General features: G+C 42.7%; 1 long non-coding RNA gene across 1 annotated transcript; it reads right to left on the bottom strand.

Moving 5' to 3' along the window:
* Nucleotides 1–10532: 10532 nt before the first annotated feature.
* Nucleotides 10533–25067, bottom strand: LOC119007564. The gene is made up of 4 exons (XR_005071159.1): nt 24636–25067; nt 19821–20037; nt 11989–12120; nt 10533–11441 (listed from the first exon to the last, which is right to left on the bottom strand). It is a non-coding gene; the product is annotated as an uncharacterized LOC119007564 (long non-coding RNA).
* Between the last annotated feature and the right edge of the window lie 1159 nt (nt 25068–26226).

Here is a 26226-nt window from a genome sequence, read left to right as displayed (position 1 = left end):
AATGGCGTCAGAGTGAAGAAATGTTAATCACAGAGGTATGTAATGACATAAATCTACATATCATGGATGAGTAAAAATAATAGGTGAACTCCCTGCAGCTGAACAAATACTCTGCATGTACTGTATATGTCAATGAACTGCATCATCCTCGTCTCATGATGTTAAATTTAAACCAGCTCCCATATCCCTGAGCTAGTGGGATTTAGAGCGCCCACTCCAGAATATGACTCAGATTTGAAGAAAAGAAGAAACAGACAATATCACACTGTATGCTGCCACACAGAATGTGACCTTCAGAACTTTTAAGGTCCAAGAAATACTGAAGACATGCCTCTTTTATATGGCTAACCACTATCTAACTCTGTAGCTTTCCCTTCTAAAAGTATCAGGAGTATTTCTGTTACAGCTTTAAGAAGAGTTTCAAGCGCAACCTTGATTTCTTACTGCAGTTACGGCCGTCACGACAATTGATTTTGTTCCAGGCTGTCCAGTTTCTAAGGGATGCTGCGGCCTCAGCCACCTCACATCATCCAACTTTTAAATGTAAAACCCTCTTTTGTATTGTTTTCTGTTTATTGGTGATGCATTTTCACTTGCTTTCAGCATCTCCGTGACACAAATTGTAGCATATGGTGATTGGCTAATGCGCACCACTTAAGATAATAGCGTTTGTTTTCGATGCAGATTAGATTAATTGACCTTGCAAGATGGATCTTCCTCGCAGGGGTACCTGTCAGTCGCCGTGCGACACAACCATCTTCTAGGTTTGTCTGGATCGTCGCTGGTTAGGAAAGGAATATTATACCAAATCATCGCAGGATTAGACATTATTTTTCGTTGTTGCCGATGCCTAAGCCCTGTCTAAGCCCTCGTTATGTTTAATGGTGTGAGTTATTGCCTGCCCCGAGCATTGTAACTTACAGGACGCAGAGCATAGAACATTTATAGACACTTCAGTCCCTATAAGTCTGAGGCCGGCTCCTGCAGTAAGCAGGGGATAAAAGGATAGCAATATTCCTCATTGAGGTGCTGCTCTGTGATACCTGAATTTTAAAATCCTCACCTCAGAAGAAGATTATTTATAATTGATGTCCTTTATCGCATTGTTTTTTTTTGCGAACAGTCTTATTTTTCCCCCCAGCATGCAGTGTTTATAGAGAGTAGTCTGGAAGGATCCACTGGAGTGAAGTGGATGGGTCGTATTAGGGGTCAACCCATTATCCCTACTAATGTGCTGTGAGATTGGTAGCTAATTGATATTGCATGCTAATTGATATTAGCACTGGGCACATTTGCAGCCTTGGGCTCTGCATACAGTCCACACAGATACAACTAAGTGAAGCTGTGGGCTGAGACTCATTTAGTTCAATCTTCCTTCCTCTCCACGGTTATGTCGTGGCGATTTACATTTGATATTCTGATATTCGAGAGCACGACATTCAACCGCAAAATCTTTACCTGCAGAGAGACGAGGAGATGCTGTTAGCCTGGCAAGAGGGAGGGCCCGAGCGGGGGAGAGGAGCAGCACTTCAACCAGCAGGGCAGAGACAAAAAAGCAGATTCCTGCGAAGTAATGTGGACCGCGAGTGTCTTTATTCCAAATTATAAACGCCTGACATATTAAGTGAATAATTGTTTGATAATTGCTCAGTCTGTGCGCAACTAAAACATTCCCCCCGGGTGGAAAAGTTTTGGTCTCGGTGAACAAGATGTGAAGGTGTGAACAAGAACGTTAATGATGTTCTCCAGTCCCTCAGGTGTCCAGGGAATGAAGCCATCGTTAATGTGAGAAATTCCACCTGTGCTATTCCTGCTTAGACAAGTCAGAATATGTGCTGTGAAAAGGACAGAGGCTGGCACACAAGTCGGCTTTTTAAATGAATATGACACCAGAAGCTGAAGACCTCTCTGCACACGCAAAAAAGAAAAAAAAGAAAAAAGAAAAGAAAAAGAAAAAAAAATGTTGCTTACTGTTTCTGGAGATCGCTAACAAAGAAGTACGCCGGCAGAACCTTGTTTAACTGTTCAAACCCGTGCTGTCTCATTATTAGCCTGTCAGGCTCATGTAAAATACCTCAAATCCAAGCCTCTGAGATGTCACGGTCGGACAAGCACGGTGTGAATAATAAAATTATGAATGCTGAATCCTATTATGCGGCTCAAGTTTGGGGGGTTCTGGTATTCTTTGGCCATCTGAGTCAACGAAAGACTTTTTTTTTAGCCGACTGACTATTTGCTCATTCCAGCTCCTCCAAAGGTGCCTTCAAACAAGTCTCCACACGTCACTTCTATATTTAAAAGCGTTATTGATGACTCAGCCACTAAATGTGGCATTGCATCAGCCCCCCCGCCTTCCACTGCATTCTCTGCCCCGCAGTTTGTTGCACTATAGTACCTAACATTGTTAATGCTAGCTAGCTATGGCAGTACAGTGTGCCAGAGTGGCATTTTGTAGAACTCAGCCATTCTTTATGATGTTAGATGTTGGAACCAAATGTCAGAATTCTTTCACAGACGTAAACTAAACAACCATTTTGGACCCTTTTATACTGTTTTGAAGGAGAAGAGATACTTTTAGCCTGCAACAATGTTATCAATATGACCTGCAATAGGTAGAGCCATTGGTTGTGAGGTATTTACTTAACTAACCACGCACAGTTTCTTAAGAGTCCCATCTTTCGCTTACAAACTGAATGCGGGCAAAGCGATCTGTGGCCAGATAGCGGCTCTTAAGATCAAACATGCGCCCACCACCATCGACGCACTCCTGAATTGTCCCTACTGATCTTTCACAGGTCTAGAAGCATCACACCGCTATGAATCGACAAAGTGTTTCCATCAAGATAGAAGTTGATGTAAGGACCTCCAGAAATCCAGAAATCCTAGCTTTGCTCACGACCCAGCGGAAAGAAAGCAGAAACAAACAAACAAAGCGGAAGCCAGAATTGGATGTCAATACAGGTCATGTCTGAGCTGTACCTCTATCGTGAAGCGCCACTTTGACATAACTGCAGACTCCAAAGGTGATAATACTAATGCGTCTCTACGCGTTACTGCCCAACACTGAATATGTTCGCTTCAAACAATACAGCAGAAATGATTCATCTTTAATCAGTGACTTGGTTCTTATTCATGCTTTTGTCAGTTTCACCTTGCTGATTATCAGCTTCAAAACTCCTGTGAGTTTAAACTTGTAACTTGAAAGAACGTCTTAATTATGCTCACTGGCGTACTTCCCAGCATGCAGTGCATTTGAATTAACTCTCCAGAATCTTTTTCCCTCTTATCTGCCTTGCCAAAGTCGCAGGCTGAGGACGTGTTCTGTGTGTTTGCTGAGTAAATCATTGATCCAGTTCTGATGAAAATTAAAATTAGAGTAACATGATCAAATTAGTGTCCTCTCCTGGCCTGTGTGACCTTGCCAGCTGATATGAAATTTTAACCTATACTGCAAACTTCTTCGCCTGCCACTGAAATGTGCGTCGTCCGGCCTCGGTGTGAAGGTACACACCGTTCCTTTAGGTCATGAGTCTGATGGTAAAATATGCGTTATCTTGTTTAAAAAGTTAGTTTCAACCATCCTATCTATCATTTGTACTACAGGGCGGTAGTTTGTCAACTGTATCCGGAGGAACTGGAGTGTTTTTCTGTGTGTTTAGAGTGAATTACTTTGTATACCAGAGAAACCCTGCAGTTGTTTCCACCTCATTTTGGCTCATTTTGGGCACATACAACCAAGAAAGCAATTGTACTCTGCTGTGAGGCAAAACAGTTGGACCTTTGTGGGAATAAATTTTGTTTTGGCCATTGTTCATATTCAGATTCAAGCTATTTCACCAAAGTGGTACCACTTATACAGTGTGTGTATTTGGATAATGGCCATGTCTTCCTAAGTGTTTTTCCAAAATATGCATATGCAAAGAAACATCTGCTTTGCATGTGGCTACTTGATAAAAGAAGGAAAATTCCATGTTTTCAATCTTTGCTGACAATGCTTGGCCAAACTCCTCTGAACACAAACAAGGCTTTTAAAGAGTTCAGTATTCACCCAGCTACCCAAAGCAGTCATTTGGAGATTAAAAGTAAATATATTTCATCCATATTCTCCATCGCGTGGGTTCAGTTTGCAGGAGGATGATATATTTAGGTACCATTTTCATACACACCACTGCTTTGTTTGCAGTGGGTCGTGAGCAAAATGGGATTTCCTGATTTCTGAGGTCCTGATATGTCCTCAACTTCAAACCGAACCAAACGAAAGAGAAAAAGTTTGCATTTTGACTATTTGATTTGTCAGTAAACCGGTAAATTGTATTTAACGTTCCAGCACAGCAAAACTGGTCTGGCCCAGTGACACGCCACGCTGCCAACTTATACTTACAGCAGTGAATTATGGGCCACAGCTGGTTTCAGATCTGGAAGTGAGAACACGGTTGTCTCTGACATACTAATATCTCAGCCAACTGAGTGACTATTTCTGGCCTTATTTTAGCCGAGAACCCAGGCCTAAGTCAAGGGCACCTGCGTTCTAGCTACTGATAGATCATGAGCACCTCTGCACCGTAATTAATTGTTGTACTTGAGCCAAATGTGAGCGGGCTGTGTGACCACTTCTGCTATGTGGGTTCTTTTAGGAAAAATTCAGTTGACTTTGGTGATCCCCTGACTTTTCCTCCAGCACCATCAATTCAAAATGTCTAGTTGCCCAATATTTTAGCAAATATCTGCGCAAACTAATGTGATTCCCGTCAGCCTCAGCTGTAGCTTATTTTTGTGTTAATTGGCTAATGTTAGCAGGCTAATATGCTAAACTAAGCTGTTGAACATGAACACTATCCCTGCTCAACATCAGCATTGGCATTATGTGCATGATAGCATGCCGACTCTAGCATTTAGCTCAAAGCAGCACTGTGCATCTAGTTAATTCAGTTATTCACGCTGCCAGGAATTAAAAAGAAAACCAATGGATGATAAATGAAAATTATATTTTGTCAATAGCTTTTCAATTTGTCAAAAATGAAAGCTGCTCTAAGTGTTATCATCACTTGGACTAACCTCCCGTCTTGTTAGCAGCTAGCGATCCCCTCTCTTTGCCTCTCACTTTTTCCTGAAGCGTTTTCCTTTCGCTTTGCTTGTGTGGTAGTGTGAGCCTTCACCAGGAGCGCTGGAGTTGGTTAGCCTGCTCCAGTGTTGTTGGTACACAGGAGGATGCTGCTTTCTGCAAGATCAAGAGCAAACGGGATCGAAGTAGTTGGGAATACCAAACATTTATTTTCTCTTTTACTGGGGGGGGGAGAAAGAGATACATGGACTACTGACCAAACACTCTGTAACTGTAATTACTGTCAGAATATAGAGCTTTGAAAATAACACTTACAGCAGCTTTGAATTAGATAGATAGATAGATAGATAGATAGATAGATAGATAGATAGATAGATAGATAGATAGATAGATAGATAGATAGATAGATAGATAGATAGTGTTTATGATGGAATGTGTTGCTCTGAGCACAGATAACACACTCTATGTGGGCCACGCGCCCCGCAGCCTCTCTGTTTGCCATGAGTGTTATGAGACGAGATGCTGCACATGACATGCCGCTACCTCAGTTTCCATGGATACTACCACCTGATTAGACATGAAGTCATGCAATTGCCCTCTGGATTGTGACAGCGAGACAAGCCGGATGACATCTCTGCAAGAACCTGTGCCACTCGGAAAAAACTACAACAACAACAACAACAGCAGCAGCGCCAAGAAGAAAAGCAACTCGTCGGCGCTGTTTATCAGCCCGCTAACATGTAATCGCCTGTTATCCTTTTTTTTAATTCTCTCCGCCACCCAGTGATCCGCAGAGATGTTGACTTTCTTTTTCTCTTTTTTAGGCTCCAGCTTTGGTTCACCGTCAAATGTTTGACAATCTAGAGATGTAATCGACTTTCCCCCCCCTCTGTCTTCATTCCCTATTTAAATCCTTTATTCGCTTTTCACATTCACCAGCTCCATTCCCTATTCCCTCTGCTCAGCATGCATGAAGTGGACAGCACAGGGGAGCCCAGAGATCCATAATCCCCCTACAGGAGAGAAGTGGATGGCTTAAATGATTTAAATCTTGTCAATGAGCACCTTCTCTGATTTGAAATGAGAAATCTGAAGGCCCGTTGGAGTAAGTCCAAAACAGGGCCACACTCTCCACATCAGCATTCCCCTCAATCAATGGTCATCGACTGCGGCAAGTAGGTGCTTAATCATTTTTAATTAGAGATAATCAGACATCTTGTCCATTCTAGTTACAAGAGGGCAAAATCGAGGTCTGCAAGGATCAAAGTTCTCAATTTGACATTCTGGCTCCAATTTCTTTAATTTGACAATCCGACATTTTCCCCCTGTACTGAGCTGTAAAGTCGGCATTGACAAACTCTACATCATTACCCCTTGAAAGGAACAAGTGGGATGTGTTCACACCATCGTGTTGGTGTCAGTGTTTGGAAGCGGATTTATTGTGTGACAACAACAGCGACAAAGCTGAAAATAACAGAACGAAACTGAGAGCGAAGTGTTGCGGTCTCAGTGCTCAGTTGAGGCTGCGCTGGGCGTGGCAGTGCAGACTCTCTCGCTGGTGGTATCTCTTAGTAATGAGGCCCTGTGAAGCCACGGCTCTCACCCCTCACTGGGCCCTCATACATCATTAATGTTCCCACATCATAGTCCTGATAATTACCGGGGACGTGAATGTCACCTCAGTCGCGCCTCCTCAACAGAGGATGACAGCACAAGGTCTGTGGTCTGCCAGACGAGCAGTGAGCGCATTCCCGGCTCGCACGCACTCACACACAGACACCGCGAGCCTCTCCACACACTCGCAAACATACCATTTTTTTACCCAAAGCGAACCATATGTGTCCTCTTATTATACTCACAACACATGGGATGCTTGACTCCTTTGGCTTTGTTCCAGCAGACTGCCTGACAACTTTTCCTCATGGACGCTTAGAAGTATCTGAGTGTCAAAACAAAAGGCTTGTAACGGGGGAAAATGGTTTTCTAAGAGGGTAATAACATTTTTTTTTTCACCTACCAATGGTGGTATGTGGGACACTTTTGGTATTGTTTGCTGTGATTTTAGGAGAGAGGCGAATGTAGCTCAAGCCTAGTTTCTCAGTATTTCTGTACTGGATGATTCTGCCACTCCATCACTGATTTATGGCCGTTGCCTACGGTGGACTTTATCTATTTTAATAACAATACCCATGATCTTTACTTTTAAGTTCACCCGTGTTGTTTGTTCATCTTAGCAGACTCCATTTCTAAACTAACGTTAGCTACTCTTGCCCTCTGTTAGTGGAGCAGAGAGAGGCACTGAGACGAAGCACTTGAGAGCTTGCATGAAGTCACATCCTGTCGACTGTCGCAGTCCAGCAGCGTTTTAACTTTAACTTTTAAAACAACCATCCACAGGTTTTTACAGGCAACCAAGAGACCAACCAAGGAAGGCCTCATTTTTTACAAGTCAGGTTAAAATCCACTCATGTGGCCAATAAAAGTGATTCATACATGTAAATTGCTTAGAGCACCTTAAACCCCACATCATCTGGGATATTTTCATAATCTTCTATTATCATATTTTATTTTATTATTTATATTATCACGTTTTGTCAGTATAAATAAGAATGAGCAAAATCAAACAGCTACTTCTCTTTGTAACGATTTATATTAAGGTCCTTGGAATAAGCTTTAGATTCATAATAACATTAATGAGGCTATATATGTATGTATGAATAAGTAAGAATCATTTTTCATTATTAGCATCCCAAGCACTGTTGAGTCTGACTAACTCACATATTCTGTCATTGTTAGAATTTTTTGTGGGTTTATTAAGATTCATACAGACTTAATTATGCACCTATTAACAGTTTACATAGTCATATCAATGTTAATACATGTCCTTTAAGGACTTTTAACTAAGCTTTAATTCAAGGACCTACATATAAAGCATTGCCCAATTATTTCTGGAAAACAGCAGTGGGCGGCTCTCATTGGAACTATTTTGTCGGGTAGAAAGTTTTCAAGGCAAAATGTCCCTCTGTGAGGTCAGTGGTTATCTACGAGAATGAGGACAATAGTTCTGCAGCTTTTTAAACTCTTTAAATAAATATTCATTTAATGGCATAAACATTACAAACAGAGCTCTGTTCCCGTACACTGTGATACGGTGGTGGCGGGAGCCCTTAGAGGGAGATATGTAAAGCCTGAACACAAAAAAACCCACAACTGTCTGCATAACTTGGCACCAGTGTGGGTGCGTAAAACATTATCTTCCCTCTGTATTTATTTAAGGTTCCAAACTTTGTAAATCACATTAGATTAAAAGCAGATAATTGCAAAGTTTTTTACAGACAGAACTTTTTTGTTGGCAGAGTGAGTTACCCCGTAGGCTCTAATGAGAGCAGGTACACCTCGGTAACGTTACACACAAGGATGGCCATTTGAACAAAAAAAAAAAAAATTGCTTGCAAAACATTAAATTCTGCTCATTAAATGGCCGATCCGCGCTGAAACATTTAAAACCTCCAACATGTTTCAGCATCATGGAGTGAGACTTCTCATTCTTGCTGTCAAATTACCCGTGAGACTGAACAGATGTTTGCACCTACCTCAATTCGTCGACGCCTTTATTTCCCTGCCTCTATCTCCCCGTCTCCCTCGCTGATACAGACACATGCACAGAAAATCACAACCCCCCCACCCCCACCCCGCCCCGAATGCAGACGCGCTCTGGGTTTCGCCCGAACCCTCATTTGGCCAATTACTCTGACCTTCCAAATTGCAGAGACCATCCGAAAGCCTCTTACAGTGAATGTAACATCCCCTCCTTCTCCGCTCTCTGGAGAGATATTCAGCATGCTCCTCCAACCCCACTGATAGGACAGTTTAGCTTTAAATGAGCCTGTTTTGCCTCAACACATTTCTTCCCGCATATCTTCCAGTGCTGTGGGTTTTATTGATCGCTGTCCTCCCAGGGGTGTTGGTGCCTGAACCGGGGCACTCAGCAGCAGCTGGTTGGGCTGCTGATGGTTGTTAGCCCCGCTGGCTGCTCTGTTCTGGGCTTTGAGTGGTGCCAGGCTCAGCAGTTACCCTGCTCCCCTACAGCCCTGTCTGATGACGCTTGTTAGGAAGCTGCCTAAAATAGAGGAGAAATATCTCCAGTCTCACTGCACCACTTCCCTCTCCACATGCCTGGCTGATTTAGCCAGGCTGTCTGGCGCAGGGTTACCTGGTACCTAGAGCGTAGGGCTTACGTAGCTGCGCATATGCTCGTGTGTGTGTGTGTGTGTGTGTGTGTGTGTGCGTGTGCCGTTAAATTGGGGCTCATCTCAGGCTCGTCTTTAAACAAGGCTTGGTTGTGTTGTTTACCTACACATGTTTTGATATGAGGCAGCCTACTGGGATTTACCTCAGGATGGGCGACCACGGGGGAGCTGAGGGGGGAAGTCAGGGCACACACTCTCTGCCTCTCTTGCCTCTCCGCCGCAACAAATCCTTTGCCGGTTAGAAGACTCGGCAGTCATGCATTTATAGTTTTCTCTGTGTGTTTGTTTCTAAATGGATAATAGCCGGCATAGCTTTTGTTTATTTTAACTCACCCCGGGCTCTTAGTTTGTTAATTCATTCTGGCCATTTTCCATCCAGCGCATCTTGTTATCCCCGCCTTGCAAATGCTCCACTGCATCACTGATAACGACGTGTTTAAAGCGCCGTTTCAGTCAGCTGACAGGTACCTTAAATGCTGATCAAAACTAATTGTTGGGACAGATTGCAGTTTTAAAACGGTTTAAATTAGTAAACTGATTAAATTGGTAGATTTAATTGCATCATGGGTACCTTCCAGCCGTTTGCCTCATTAAACTGCAGCTATCGTTACGTTGGCCGGCACAGTAATGGTTTCCCAATACAGTAGTTATGGCGGCTTTTCATAGCGCCACACACCCCCTTCCACTGATACCTGGAAATTGTTCTGAGGTGATGCTCTTGGCAACAATGAGGCCAGGTGGTGCGAATCAGTACACACCAACATCCAGCCAATCGATGTTCATATAACCACCTGGATACACACGCTGACATATCGGCCATCAGACAGCAGGCGGTCAATATATATTTTCAATTCAGATTGCTCAGTTACGTGTCAAATACTCCACGGTACCTCTGCATTCCACCGTGCTTCATCGCACTCCTGAGAGAATCGCTTTCACCCAGTCATGTCTGATTCACGTTGGGTGGCGTCATGACATAAAAAAAGAGCAAGTAAAAGTGTTGCTGTTGTTTACAATTATTATCCATATATTGCTTGCAAAACGTACCCTCTCTAAGTGCTCATCCACCTTTTCAAAGAACAGCTGCCGCATCGTCTGTGTCCCGACAAGGCGTTGGCAGGCAGTGATCATATAAATAACACATGGTGGAGAAGGGTTGATAAAGTTAACTGTACAGGAAGTGGAAGGCAAAAATAATGACACTTAGTCATTTGGTAATTTACCGCTTTTATTGGCCTTCATGAGTTATTTATGGATGGAAATTGAACATGACTGGAAAAAAAGAAAAAAAAAAGGCTCTGCTTTAATCTTTAATGCTAAAACAGCCCAAACCAATTCACCATCTCTTGTTAATTTAAAGCCTGTGCCAACATTGACTGTATTTGCATATATTCCAAATATGAACTCATATACTCAGGGCCTGCTCTTAGGTAGAAGATCTGTTCTCCTCGAATGAGTATAATACAAAATATTTCCATGGAAACTGAGCTCGGTGTTATGGGGGGAAAAAAATGGTATTTGTGCAATGATGGAATCACAGCTGTCAAATGAGGCTTTTATTGTGTATAAGAAAAAATATTGAACGCCGTACAGCGTGTATGTTAACCAGACGAATTAGTATCTACAAATATAGTGTTGGATGAGTTCAGTTTCAAGATTGCACATTATTTCTGCACATCCTTAGATTATGCTGCAATTACCATGCTAACAGTTTGGCAACTAACCCACAATGTATTCATACCCTCACACGTTTCCATGTTGGAGCAATAATGACATTTCAAGTGCACGTTTGACATTCTCAACATCAACATGTGCGAAAATCTTAAAATGTGTCGTAGCAGCTATTAATTCAGCACTAAATAAATCCGCACGGCTCCGCCAGAATAAAAGCATGTGTAGTCTGTATGTGGACAAGACGGTGGCAAAGGAAAGATTTGTTGTAGGATTATCAGTTTCCTTGGCATCACTGTCTGGGGGTATTTTCTACAAATTCAATTGTTTTTAACCTTTTGCTGCTATGGGGCTGTGATGTGATCATCCCAAAGCACAACTGTGTGTGTCATGATACACAGTTAAACTTACTGGTAACCATCCAGAACACTAGAGGCATGTGGTTTCTGGTGCTGCTGCTAGAAAGTGTGAAAAAAAAAAAAAAATTAAATAAGAAAACGTTCTGATAGATTTCTGTTATTCTTCTCTGGGAGGGTTGGGGAATATTTTAATAACCACATCAGAACTTGAGCATTCGCTCGGCTCAGCAGGGGAGTGCTGGTGTCTGTCTCAGGTGTGCAGAAGGTGGAGTTCTGTGTAAAGCTGAGCGAGATGGGGTAAAAAGCTGCACCCCAATTTCATATTTGTATACATTATGTCTTATAATGGTTGTAGCAGACTGTGCAGTTAGTGTAGTGGAAATGAATTCACCTCTGTGCGCTGTACTGACAGTGAATCAAACTGTAACTGTGGCTTTGGAGTACCAGGACACTTCAATACACTGAGTGTGTCAGCACTAACAATTCAACATTTCAATAGTGATAGCAAAATTGCTTTCCAAAGATTCAGGACTTTCTTTTTGGTTTTCCATCATCTTCACTGAACTGTCATTGCCATCTTTCACAACACGGGTTTTTGAAGGTCAAGTTCACCCAGCATTGGAAAATTCAGTCATTTTCTACTCACTTGCGTGCTGATGGAAAGGTGAAGTTTTGTGTTTCAAGTTTTGTAGACCACAGCAAAACAATGCTGCAGCATTCTCCTCAATAACTGAAGTAGACGGGGCCCTCACACCACAATCCAGGGTTCACATCCAGTCTGTTGGGTTTAGGCAACAAAAGTGCTTTGTTAAGGTTGGGAACTTATATTTCTGTCATGCAGAGCAAAGAGGCTGTTAAAAAAAGAAAAAAAAGACAGGCAAAAAGGCTAGCAAAAAAGAAATGATTTACTAATCTGAAAAAGGTGTAGACAGAAAGGGTGTGAAAAAGACAAAGACAGGAAATGGGAAGTAAAATGGGACACACATGGATATAATCTACAAGATAAACAACACAAGGAAACAACTCAACAAAAACCAAGACCATGACAATTTTTTAGGTGAAACAGTCACAAAGTTTAATCTATTGGACTCACTTTGGTGAAGGGCAGGGAAAGACTGAGATTCTGATTATTTGTTTGTAAAAATAAAATCACTTTAATCGGTCAGATAAAAAAAATCAGTCATCAAAAGTTCATTTTGAACTTGTGCTGTGTGTCACAAAAAACAATTTGACAATTAGTGCCCATGTACACAAATGCTTAAGATTAAATGCTGTCTATTTTTCACGAACTGCCGTGATACTGGGTTGTGTGTGGCTGTACAGATGGTTTCAGACGGAAAACACATCACTTGCGATGGCTCTGAATTGAAGAGACCTTACTGACACTGTCAGCCTGACAGGCAGTGAGTCAATAACCAGAGCAAAGAGGCTAAATAAGGGCACACAGACGGCAAGTTCAACCATGTAACAGGGAATTCTTACTCTGTGATCTGTGAAGGTTAATGAGTCACAGCTATGTATGTGGATTAGTGGATATCCAGATATGACTAACCATGTTATGAAGTCTCAACGACAGCAGGTTCAAATAACTAATTACCTGATAGGCCACCAGCATCCACAGCCGAGCCGGCTCCAAAACCCATTTCCCATTTACCGGTCATGAAACAGTGAACGATCGTGAACGCTTCCCGGGGGCAGAACCAGAATGTGTTTGACTGTAATATTCACAGACAGCTCAGCGACTAATTCGATATGCAGGACATCATCTAATGTACAGCACATCATCCTCACTCTAACACTTACAGACGGAAAACCAATATATCTGCCGCAGTTTTGTGTTGGGCACGAGGATGAAGCTTTGTTTTTCCAAATAGAACTGTAGTTCTCATGTAGCATAAATGCCAATTAAGCTAAACGCGCAACAAAGCGACCCAAAGGTCCTTTATCATAGCATAATCTGCAGTCTGTGCTGAAACTTGGTGGCAGGTTAATGCACCAGAGCTGTGAAGAGGGAATTAATGCAGGATTTTTATTTATAGGAGTCGTCTCGTCTTCGGTTTGAAATATGACCTACCGTTAAAGTTTATGGCTCATGGAAAATGCTTGAGAAATGGTAGTGAAAATAATCATGTGCTACATACTGGATCCCTTTGTTATTAACTGGAAACAAATCATCGCTTCAAAAATGGAACATATATTATAGTTCTCAATCTTGGCTTCATTTCTGTGCTGAGGTAAACCGCTGCTTATCCAGTTCTGGTTAAAGTGCCTCTTTGTTCCTGCGGTGTCTGATAAAAAATTTAAGAAGGCTATTCGTATTGACTCACTGATGAGCGACCTACATTAAAAAATAAAAGAAGTCCGGTAAATCAAGCAAAGGAGCGCGTAAATTAGCAGGCGATGGCATCTGGAGGACGATTCCCCTCCTCGCCCTCTCAGCTCGCGTTAACAACTGCGACGGAAGTTCTCACCTCAATACTTTGTCTTCTCAGTGGAGAGGGGAGAAAAAAAAAATAAAAAAATCTATTCGGTCCTTATGGGATGAGCTATTTTCAAAAGAACGCCATCACATCTGTCATATTCACTTTTCACGAGGGCCGGCTTGAGCTGGTTTTATAAACTGCAGTGAAGCAGCGGCATGAGAGGAGACTGATGCACCTCTCCATCACCACTGCACCCGCTCTCCAAAAAGGAGCAAAATTAATTAAAATCTGGATGAGACAAAGGCTCAGGACATAAAAGGCTGCTGTTAGCATTTTTCTAGCCCATTGATTCCTTGTTACTACTGCACATTATGGCCCCCTGAACCCTCATAAATCAATTCATACCCTATTGTCCTTTTTAGAAGGCTCTCCTCACTGTTGGCTCTAACATGGCCGAGGTGACAATAATCTATTGTTTCAGTTTAAAGCTCAGCGCTGCACCTCAGACCCGCGGTCACAGAGGCCAGCAGGATGTATGTGCTGCCTGCAGGGAGCATTGGGTATACTGAGCATTGGCCGGCACACAGGGGTTGAGCTCTGCAACACAGGGAATCCATCTTTGTCTCTGTGAGGGATACACACACTGTAAACTTAGCGCACGCCGCTGAACTTGAGGTATTTCCGACGTCTAAATGGATTACAACAAATAGGTGAGAAGAAGAAATTCAGCCTCAGATAAAGGCATTAAACTGTAAATGAAAAGTGATTCTCTACTCGGTGCTTTCTGGAGTGCGGATCGAAATTGAAAACTGTTTAACAGAAACATTTTAAATGCATCATCTCTCCGTCCGCTGCACATTTTTGTTTGTTTGTTTTTCACGATTGTAGTCTTAAAATGTTCCCCGAGGACTCTGTGAGGCTGGATTATAATTTCTTTCTTTTTTCTTTTTTTCTTGCAATTTGGTCTTCAGAAGCTTCTTCAGGACTGGAAATGAAACTCACGTGCCAAACATACAAAGCTGGTAATACAAATATTATATTGGCGTTATTAAGAAATGAACTGAACAAAGTCTGGCAGCCGAGGAGGTAAAAACTGCTTGGCTTCACGAAGTAAGCTGGAAAACTTCGATAAAGTTTTGACTAAGTGCAAAAGGTTTTCACTACTTTTCTTTGCTTATTTCTTTCACTATCTTTTGGAGCTTTGTGTGTAACACTGCACCCAATATGAATTACTATTGTTGTTAATTTATTATACATTTAAATGGACTTTTGGTTCACGTGTGAGAATCTATCTTATCCATGCAAATTGCAGATACATTTCAATCAGTACGGCGTTCACTACCAGTCTGCTTGTGTGCGGGTATTGATTGCCCATATCAGAAAGTTTAGTGTAGTTCAGAGCCCAGGAGGGACGACTGTGTTACACACTGTGACTAGAGTGCTGGACGTGGAAGAAAAAACAATGGAGAAAAGAAAACAAAGCTTTTCTCTGAGCAAAATTGTTTACCGTTGGATAATAATCGGACTTCGGATCGATTCCAACCGGTCGGTGGACTGACATTAAGTAGACCAGTGAAGCAGCTAGTTAGACAGGAGAGCTTTTCTTCTGATCATTATACTGGGCAACACCAGCCACGTACAGTACATGTCTGTTTGATGCTCAAACATACAGCGCATGTGTTTTTCACTGCGATGGCCGCCTCATGATCATCATTTATATTTGTTTTATGTATTCAAATTCAGTAGCACTAGGTTATGGTACACACATGAAAAATAAAGCAGTTGCTAATTAGTATGCATATTAGTTGCATAGTAGCTCTCTATTAATCATAATGAAGCACTTATTAATGCCTTTTAGGCCATTAGCCAAGAGTTTTCTTTCAATAGCCTCCTAATTGGTGTTCAGTAATCACAAGCGAGGAAGGTGCTGATGAAATATAAAGTGGATTGCACCAGAAGAAGAAACAGTCATTCTCTCTTGTAACACTTTATACATCTAAATCTACGATTACATAGCAAATCATTTTAAATGAAAGGTCAACTTTGCAAGAAAAGTTGACTTTTGAGTTTCATTCCCAACTTCCCAAAGTGTCAGTATTTGACAAGTTAGGAAAGAGATTCAGAAAGCAAGTTTCTTACAAAGTGGACCTCTCTAACTCAAATGTTCCCCATTTTAAAGCAAAGCATTGCTGAGAAAAGCCTAATAATAAACCTAATAAACAAAACAACATATATGGTGCAAATGAGAGCAGCATATCACGGCCCATGATTATGCTTGTTGTTAGGTGGCGACCTCTAGCGGCTCAAGTAATTACTACAGCAGCAAAGGAGGTAGTGAGGAGAAGTAGTATGAAGAGCAAACAGTCCGACTAAACGAACAACAAGTCTGTGTTCAATGTGGAACCTGCAGTCAGTCAGTCGCTTTAACGCACTAACCCAGCGAAGTAACGTCACATGCATAACGCAGTGTAAGTTACTTTGGTTCATTTGTAATGAGTGGGAGGCTGCACATGGGAGTGGACACACACACACACACACACACACACAGCCACACCGGTTGTGAAGCTGCAGCCGTCACTGCTATTGATGGTGAGCGGTCAACACTAATTTGTGTGGGATGTTTGTGGAATGTGTCGTCTTTCTGCTGAACAAAGTGCCCGTGTTTCTCTTGCTGTCACTAATTTGCCTGTTTAGAAGGCATCTTTCACCAGGCTACATCTAATGTAGCACAATAGAACAGCTGTGCAGTAATTCCTAGTTGACTTGTAATTTGACGTCGTCCACCCTAGCTGAATCAGTACAATTAGACTCATAAAAGTTTGTAATGAATTAATAAATAAAACATGTTTTCAGCCCATTAACTGGTAACTAAATGTGTGTTATTGTTAATATTTCATTTCCGCTGTATGCTTTGTAATTTTCAGTATTGGCCTTTGTCTTGATACTTTAAGGAATACTCTATCTTCTGCATTCGGCCTGTTTTAGACAGTGTTTTTAATTAAACATTAAACATCGAAGCCAGTAGCCAACTGCTGTAAAACAACATGATGCCGTGGGTTGATTTTCCTCCTGTCCCCCTGGTGATCTGAACCCAAAGTTTTCACTAAACCTGACCAAGTGGTTTCCTCGCCTAAATCTAACCAAACTGCCAACTAACATATGATAAAGGTCCAGTGCATGCTTCACTGTTACGCGGCAACAGCCATGTCGCATTGGGAGCAGAATAGAAAATGCAGTTTCGGGAGATGCTTACAATCACCCTATTCAGTCAGTCAGGTTTGAGGATAAATGATAAATACATTTATAAAGTGCTCTAAACCCAACAGGTTGATCAAAAACAGGCCTGACAGACCAGTAACAGACATGTTGAGCCCCGAACGCTGTGAGTTTTCATGCAAGCGGGAGGGCTAGACCGAATTTCAGACCACCAACCCGAAGCAGTTGCGCTCTGGAAGCAGTCGGGAGCCTCTCTGGTCTGATTTGCATGCTGATTCCTCATCTGTTCGCCAAATTTGAACATAATAACTCTTTGATCAACCAGTCAGCAGCCATAATGTCATTAGGAGGGTGGTGAGTGTCCTCGTGCACCAAAAACATTTTTGCAACCTTTTTACCTTTATTACTATGCTCATAATTGCAGCTAAAATAGGTAGTTTTAAAACTCCATCACTCGCAGTTTTCCCGTTCACGAGCTGCGATCTAAAAAGCAGAGCCGGGTGACAGAACAACTGCGTGACATTCAGAACCTCTTGCCTGGAAATGAGCACTTAATTGAGCTCGAGTTCAAAAAGCACCATTCAGCGTTCAAAGTGCACCTATAGGAGAACCAGCCGTTCCATTTTACTTCCCTCACATGCTGTGCGGTTCGATCTCTCAATAACAGTAATATCCACTCGACGCTTTGACTTGCAAAGGTGTGAGGGCCTGGAGACATTGGTGAGGGCAGGTGCCGCAGAGTGCTGGGAGGTCACTCTGGGCCAACTGTGGCCTGACAACAGCCTGCAGGCACAGCTGTAAGCACTCCTCTAAATGTCATCCCGGCTTGACCATGCACCCCATCAAACTCCATCACTGCACACTGCGCCTGTAACTGACATGTGATGTTGCCCTTTTTTTTGCCTTACAGCAACATATATAGCTATTATCCATGCAGGCAGACTTTCACTCATTGCGTGTTTTTCTGTCTACAGCTGTCAAATGCTTATTGCCAATATTTCTTCCTTCTGGTCCATTCTGTAGTTTGTAGTGTAGGGTTTTTATTTATTTATTTATTTTTTTTATTGCAAACCAAACTTGGATTTAGTGATGCCTCATATTTCCAGTGCAGTTGCAGAGAGCATTCAAAGGCTTCTTTTTTGTTCTTCAACTTTGTTTCTGAACTTTCTCGATATCTAGTTTTGACGCTACTCTCCAAACAAAAGGCTGACGGTGTAAACTCGTCTGTTTTGTTCCGACACGTTCTCACTTCCATCTTGTCACGTGCATCAGCTTGGTCGGTGGCCTAAAGCTTCAGAGTATGACGCTCTACCTTTCCCTCCAGATAAAAAAAAATAAAGCCTACTGACAAACCCCTTCACACATCATGACATATCATGACTTTTGGGCTGTTATGAACATCAAAGGGTTTAGTGCGCTAGTGAACTACTTGGTCGGGTTTAGGAAGAGTGCACGCTCTTAAATAGATTAACTATGTTCAGTCGTATGTCAGGTTATGTTAGCGACATCAATCTTGGATCTAGAGCCGTTTACTGACGGGAGGAGAGCTCACAGATCTTCAGATCTATTCTTAAAGTGGATTTATCTTTATCTTCACTCCTGTTTATGAGGCGACTGCGGAGGATTCCTCCATTGTCAATGTGAAATGAAAAAAAAACATCAGGTCAGAACACACTGAGGCCACCGCCTTTCCACCCGCGGCTCTCGCCATTTGCACAACATGCCAAGCGAAGCACCATGGCTTTATTCTCCCTGCACATGCTTGCGTTCGGTGGACAAATTACTGTTATATACGAAGCTATTTCTATCCCCCCCCTCAGCTGCACATTCAGTATACAGTGGAGACAACCTTATCCACTGAGGGCTGTCATAAAGCAGTCTGGGAAAAACGTACTGAGGTAGACGTACCTGGATATGATGCTGGTGGCACGATGAGGGAGAGGAGGTCAACGCAAAGTAAATTGTAACAATAAATAATTACAGATTCATAATGCGCGACGTAGTGAAAGGGGCGCGGGGCCCTCCGCGGACAAGATTGCCACCTATAGGACACAGCTCTAACTATGACATACTGTAGCGTGAGGCCAGCGTGACACACCAAATGGACCACAAGTTATGCAGACCTTCTGAGGTAATGATGCTTCTCCCCGTGCCTATATGGTTGATTTAGTGCTGATGGCACACAATAAAGCAAATAGCCATAAATTACTTCCCTCAGCAGCAGTGAGCGCCTGTTGTTGCAATAACGACGGCCGCGGCTGTCACATGTCTGGAGATCATGGTCTCGACTCACACATGAAAGCTCAGTGTGACAAACTCTGAAGGTTTTTTTCTTTTCTGCCCTGTTAACGGACGTCTCTTAAAAGGAGAAAGAGTAGAAAACCACTCGAGTGACCCCTCAAGGCTGCACTGTCTATTTAATGCCGCACTATGAATGTGTCCGAATTGATTGGTAAAAACAATCGGACCACTTGGCCCACGGATATTCACAACACACAGGTTTTGACCTAAAATGTGAACCAAAGGAACTCTAATCGGTATCCAAAAACGGAAAAGGTTCATCTCTGCAAAAGACTGCAAAATTAATTTAATGGCAGTATGAGAGCATCAGAGTTACGAGCCTCTTTTCTTGTACACTCGATTTGGGACAGTTTCTTTGTCAAGTTGTATAATATTTGAGTATCTTTATGCCTCGGTTCCCCTGTACTTCGCACCGAACACTGTAGTTTTCCCCTCTCCTCTCCTCTCTGTAACATTGCATCATGAAGCAAAGTTTCCGCCTCAACCTCCAGTCAACAGTCAACATTACAATCCATAATCACCAAACAAAGGAGCTCACCTCCGTGGATCGCTGTTGCAGTAAGGTTGATACACAGAAGGGAAGGTAAATCCACTTTTAATCCCAAAAAAAGCATAGAAAGTAACCTCTGAGCTCTCGTCCTGTTAGTAAACGACGCTGGATCGGAGCAGAATCCAGGGCGAGTCAAAGTGTTTATGCCTCCAGAGGGATCGGCTCTGCACACGACTCTTTGCTCCAGAGCGGCGGCTCTGCCAACCTGTCAAAAAAAAAAAAAAGCCTTTGTTTTGTTTTGATGGAGAGGTCCCTAGTGGCAGAGACTGCATTTTAGATAAAACATCTGAATACATCTTTCATCAATCATGATTTACTCCTGACAAGTCAGTTGTTCATGTATCACTCCAAACATCAAAACCCTCCAGCCCTGCTTCAAAGAACTGTTCACACATTGGTAAATGCGGGACAGAGTTTACTACTTTTTGCTTTTAATGTGCGATGGTCCATTATGATACAGAAGTGCACTGGCTCCATTCTCATTTCATCAGTCGTCGCTGAGCCCTTAGTGCGCGGAGAAAATGATGCTCCTATTCATAACAGCAGTGGGGGTGTTATTTTTAATTATCAAGAGAGCTGCCGTCTGGTGAAAAATTATGACTGCCACTACACCTGCGAGGGATTTATTTATGTGTGAAAGGTCAAACTAACATTGGCGCAAAAAGTCAGTTCTTCCTTTTACTGTAAGAAAAAATAAGAACAAAAGATAATTACATTTGTTTTTTTTACCTAAAGCACTATAATTGTTATTGGTTTTCATCTGAATGTCGTAGCCCTCATATGTCACATTATGTATTTGAAACTGAGCCGAACATTTTTTTAATTTTCACCACTTAAATGTACATTAAACATCGGGGATATGCAATTCGAATTACATTCCACGGTAATGCAGGTCCTACTTTAGCAATGCCCTCCGCTCATTTCCTTGATATTGATTTCACAATGATTAATATCAGGAGGGCGGTGGTGTGTTTTGTCATTTGCTCTACTTCTTTGAAAGAAACAAAAATAAAATAAAATGAACACTTTCTGGAGCTTCGTGTCCGTCGGAACGCGTGCACTCCCCCGCTGTTGTCGCCGCGCTGCAGATGTTTCATGTAAAAGCAATTTGTTTTTATTTCAGGCTTCCGAAGAGTCGAGCTAATTTAACCAGCTGGAGAGAAAAGAGCCAGCATAAGGAAAGGACATGAGGTTAAGCCGATAACGCGCCTGCAGTAGGACCAGGCTGTCATCCGTAGCTCCTCCACTGTTGTTCTTTTGTTCGTTTGTTTTAAACTTTACTCGCCGGGCTTTCTCACGCCCAATTTCCATGCTCTGCGGTGTTGTTCGGCGCCTGGTCGCTGATTGGGGCTGAGGCTGAGATCACCGCGGCCAAGGGCACGTCCGCCCGCCTGTGACTCCACTGTCAGCACTAATGCATTCAGGGCAGAGCTACATGCTTTTTCAGGTGTGTCGCAGGCTGCCGCGTCAGCAGATCGTAATCAAATCCAATCTGGCATTAAAAGACGATCTTGACACTTGACTCCATCAAAAGAAAACAGGGAAAGTCGGCGTGTATAATGTGATTGTAGACAAGTCCTCAGTGATCTTCCTGCCTCTGGTCACCTTATAAAAACTTAATATGGACTGCGCATGAGACTGAACCTTTGTGAATGGAGTCAATATCGATGTAATATAATCCTTAGCTTGCACCACGGCGCAGTGAGCACGCTTTCTGCGTGACACTCTGTTGGGTGTTAGTAAAATACAAACGCATGCATAACGCAACATGCAAGACTCCACCATCGTCTTGTTGAACAATATGAATGCACGTCTATCTCCAAGGGGGGAGGTGTGGGGGTGTGGGTGGGGGTGGTGGGGGCCTGTCTTATATTTGCGCTGCCACATCGACCTCTCACTTAAAAAGCACTTCGAGAGGACTCCGTCACGCAAGCTAAACGTGAAACTGGCCTTAAATCTCACTCACCACTCAGCGAGGAAGTGTTAAGCATTCATCTGCGCTCTCATTCATGTATTCATTCAGATGCACAGTGTCACCTTAAAGGGGAGAAACTGAATTCAGAGGAAAATCAATATGATAAACTGCTACTTGTTTTGTCCCTAAATTGTTTCAGTTTGGAAATCGATACGGGAGCCAGAGCCATTCATCACCGTTTGAGAGAAGTGGGCGCCCCGCGGGAAAATATTAGACCCTCCGTGTGGAGCAGGAAAAAAAGAAAGAAAGAAAATGCGATGGGTGTTAGTGTGAGGTGGGTGAAATGGGAGGTAAGCTCATGGCTGGCAGAGGAGAGGCATAAGGAATAAAGACAAAGAGAATAAATACAGCGAGGATGAAAAAAGAGTGGGAAGCGGAGAATTGGAAGACGCTTCTGTATCTCCAGCCTCCCCCTCTCTTCCTCTCAGAAGGATGGATGATGTGCAGGGGTTTATCAGACTCTGACAGACACAATAAAAAATAACCTTCCCAGTGTGGGGCCCGCTCAAATTAATACAGTGCAGCAGGCGACGTCTGAGCCGGGTCATTAGGGGCCGCTGACAGCGTCATTAAGACAATGGGCAGATTATGGCGGTTACATGTGACAAACTGCCGACGTGGACTCGGCCATGTTTCGGTTGACCTTTGGTGAGGATCATCATGACTCTGTAAATCAGGATGGAAGGTATAAAAAGACGGGGACGCTGTGAACGGCTATAACGACAACAGCGCGCCATTGTCGCGGCTTATTATGGCTTAATGCCGCTCTCTAAATATGTGGACATTAATTTGGCGCGCCAGTATCCACTTAAGATGTTGTTTGTCTGTTTCTGTTTAGTAAACTGACGTTGTGAACCAAGTTAAGTGGTGAGATGGCCATTTAAAACCTATATCCATCTTTAAAACATTCATTTCACATTTGAATCTATTACAGGTTGTGGATGCATCACTGTGGCAAAGTTAAAGCCTCCGATGGTTAAAGAGAGGTAAGTTGAACTGTGTTGTGAATTTAAATGAATTGTTAGTAAATGAGTGCAACTGTTGTACGTGGCGTGACCTTTTGTTTTGGTGTTAATTAGAGGAACTTTTGACAGCTAAGCCCAGTTGTATTACTTCCACTGCAAAAATGTTTTGCTTGCTGTTCTTGCTCATCATCTGCTTCAAATTTAGTTGGGTATCATTATGCATATAAATCCATTATATATGTGTGTGTGTGTGTGTTTCTGCACTGACAAAGTTTAAGTTCAAGAAAGTACATTTAATTGCCATGACACACGGCATCTCATTCTTTGGAGAAGTGATATTCATGCTCGGAGGAACTTAATTAGATGCTGTGGTGCAATCTAATTGTGTTTACACCTTCACAGGTCAAAATTCAACCCATGATCTGGCATGAAATCAAATACAATGCAATTAAAAAAAAAAAGCATCAGAAACTGATGTATGTTCTGCCTCCGGACTTGAATTTACACAGAACATAGAAGACAAGGCAAGTGTTTGCTGTGCAACATCTTAGAATCCGGTGGAAAGTGAAGCTCTTTACTGATTTTACCCATTCAATCCGCATCAGTCATGTCAGGGAGATTCAGAGGTAGAAAGGTCCTGTGTTGAAGTAATACAGACCCCCAGTGTGCCAGGCCAGGTGAAATCTAAACACCAGCAGTATTAGTCATTAAATGCACCGCAGCGTTTGTACACAAAGCGTAACAGGTGAGCAGAGATACAGAGAGGAGGCAACCAGCATTTTCTTTTTCTTTTCTTTTTTTTCATTTTCTGGTCAGAAAAGAGATGTGCAACTGTACGATCAGCCATGAAATTAGAGTTCTAGTGCACCATTTGTTTCAAAATGGGAGAATATCAGCCCTCCAGTATGTTGGTTCCGGTAACATCAAGGTGTCGCAGCACAAATAGCTGAAGAAACTGATAAAGAGTGACAGTGAAATGAGATTGGGCCGATGAGGGAGTGATCACTTAACTTGGAGGACTACAAAACCAGGGCGGTCGCTACCACGTAGGCAACGCGTCCACACTGAATACAGTATACAGGAGGACTGCTCGTGACTCCAGATAGAAAATATAGGACCACTGGAGTACCGGCAACAGGTGTTCCTATGTTCCTATGGTGTAAGATCACTAGCTTTAGTTATTTCAAGTATTAACCTTAGCTTGACAAGCAAAATCGCACATAAAACACAAGATTGTTTTTTGGGGATAAATTCTCCCGCTTTTAGACTCAATACTCATGCTACAGCCATGCCAGCAGATCCGTCGGGCCGTATTTGATGCTGCAATCCATTGCAAGCTGGAAGTCGACGTTTCCAAATCTGTATTCGCAACTTCACATCCTAACGCATCCCAGTGCATTTGCTCAGGAAAACATGGACGCCCGCAGCGAACAGATGTTCGTATGGCAAGTCTGTGAACTTTACAAGCAACTACAGCGGCGGATTTAACAGACAGGGCACTTAAAAAGAGACGAGGGGAGTAGGCTCATGTCATGCATGGAAAGATCAATAAAATGTTTCTATCAAACATAAATCAACCTGATGGAAATGAAAATGTTGACTCCAAAGTTGTTACAACATGATTGACAACACAAATCATACATGAAGTTAAAAGGGATGATAAATGCTGGTATTTATTGCAGGTGTCTGATCACTTAGTTCTGAGGGTTCGTTCCCAATTTCATCCAAAAGTTAAGACCGATTAGATTAAAACCTCAAAAATATCCCCTTCACGTTGGCGTAGGGAAAAGTCAGATCACCAAAGTCATATTGATTCATCACCTGGGGAGCATGAATAAAATATCTGATTGTCAGAGTTCTTACCTCGATCGGCTTTCTGTCTCATCAAGGTCGTGACGGTGTCGGCGTTGGGTGTTGGGTTTTGCGTGAAACACTGACAATGCAATACAAAATACTGCAAAGGGAAAAGCCGTCTAGTCTTTCTCCCCCAGTGTCACTGTGTCAGATTCTCTCTGATTCTGGCATTCAGCGTTTTGTTCTGTACATCTGTCACTGCTGCTTTCGTCTGACAGGTTCAGCAGCAGCGATAAATAAAACACCGAGGCGGAGTGTTCGCTCCTGCCGCAAAAGTACCGATCGCGGAGTTGCATTGCATCACTTTGGAGCGAGAGCAAAACACGGTTTCTCATCAGCGCTCTTCTCCGCAATCAGCGCGAGTACAAAAAAAAAACCCAAAAAAAAAACAGTTTTTGTGTGGACGCGGTCTGTAAGATTCAAGGGCACGTGTGAGTTCAGGATGACACCCATTCACCAAATATCAATCAAAAACCTTGATATTTTATGATGACATGTTTTAGTAATCCGGCGCTGCTGGATGAAATATTGAAAGCAGAGGTATGTTGGTGTTGACTTTGATCACTGTCAGATCTTCTGCAGCTCCCCACCTCTGTCAGACTAGATCAAAGCCCACAGCAACATATGTTACAGGCCAGAGTTTCCCCCCTAGAACTCACATTCGCCTTGTTCTGCTTATCTACAACAATGATGACTCCTTAAAATTCAGCTGTGCTGCCTGGACTTGGCTAATTTATTTATTTGCCTGCCTCATGCTGCGCGTCACTCTGAAGAGGAGCCACCGGTGCGCTCCCGTTGACACCGGGACACGAGCTCCGATTTGTGACACCAGTCAGCGGACCAACACAGACGAGGGATTCCACGCAAGGCGAATTAAGCCATGCATTGTGAGGCAAGCTGTTCCTCGCCGAGCTGTTTTGTCAGAGCGCGAGTCAGACAGGAGGATTTAAATGACACCGGCGCCGCGACAAAAAAAATAAGTCTTTGAACATGAAATAGCTCTCAGTTTATATTTGCGGCAGAAAAGACTTTCAAACAGGTTTTTAGACGTTTTCTCTGCGAGTCTGACAAAAGTGAAAACTAAAAAGGCCCGCTGCTCTGAAAATGTATGTTTTGGAAACCAGTAAAAATAGATTTACTGATGTTTGCGTTGGGGATTAAAGATAAAGCCAGCAGATGTATTGTTGTGCAATAAATGTCAACAGCTCCTGTGTTGCCTGTGCAACAAAAAAGCACAGCTGTTGCGTATGGGGACAGAGCCAGATTTTTAGAAATACCGAGGTCCTGAACCTGAATTCTACCCCCACGCACCGGAGAATTGCTTTTCTTCTCTGGTGCGATGTGAAATAGAAATGCTGGCACAGATACTTAACACAGCCACAAGAAACGGCGGAAGCACAGAGCAACACACAGTAGTATTAAAGATGTGGAGTTTTGTGTGTGCACATATTTGATGTTGTGATACAGGAAATAAAAATTCACAGGTATGTGTTGGGAAGAGGTACACTGCTCGTACACTGGACTTTCCCTCTGAAGACCAGAGTCAGCATCCTGTTTGTGATCAGAGTGAGTGAAGAGCGATTTGTTTTGAAATTAAGCT

Source organism: Acanthopagrus latus, chromosome 18 (assembly GCF_904848185.1).
Source record: "Acanthopagrus latus isolate v.2019 chromosome 18, fAcaLat1.1, whole genome shotgun sequence".
NCBI classification, from domain to species: Eukaryota; Metazoa; Chordata; class Actinopteri; order Spariformes; family Sparidae; genus Acanthopagrus; species Acanthopagrus latus.
Note: the sequence above shows the minus strand (reverse complement) of the source record. Positions and strands in the feature narration are given on the sequence as shown.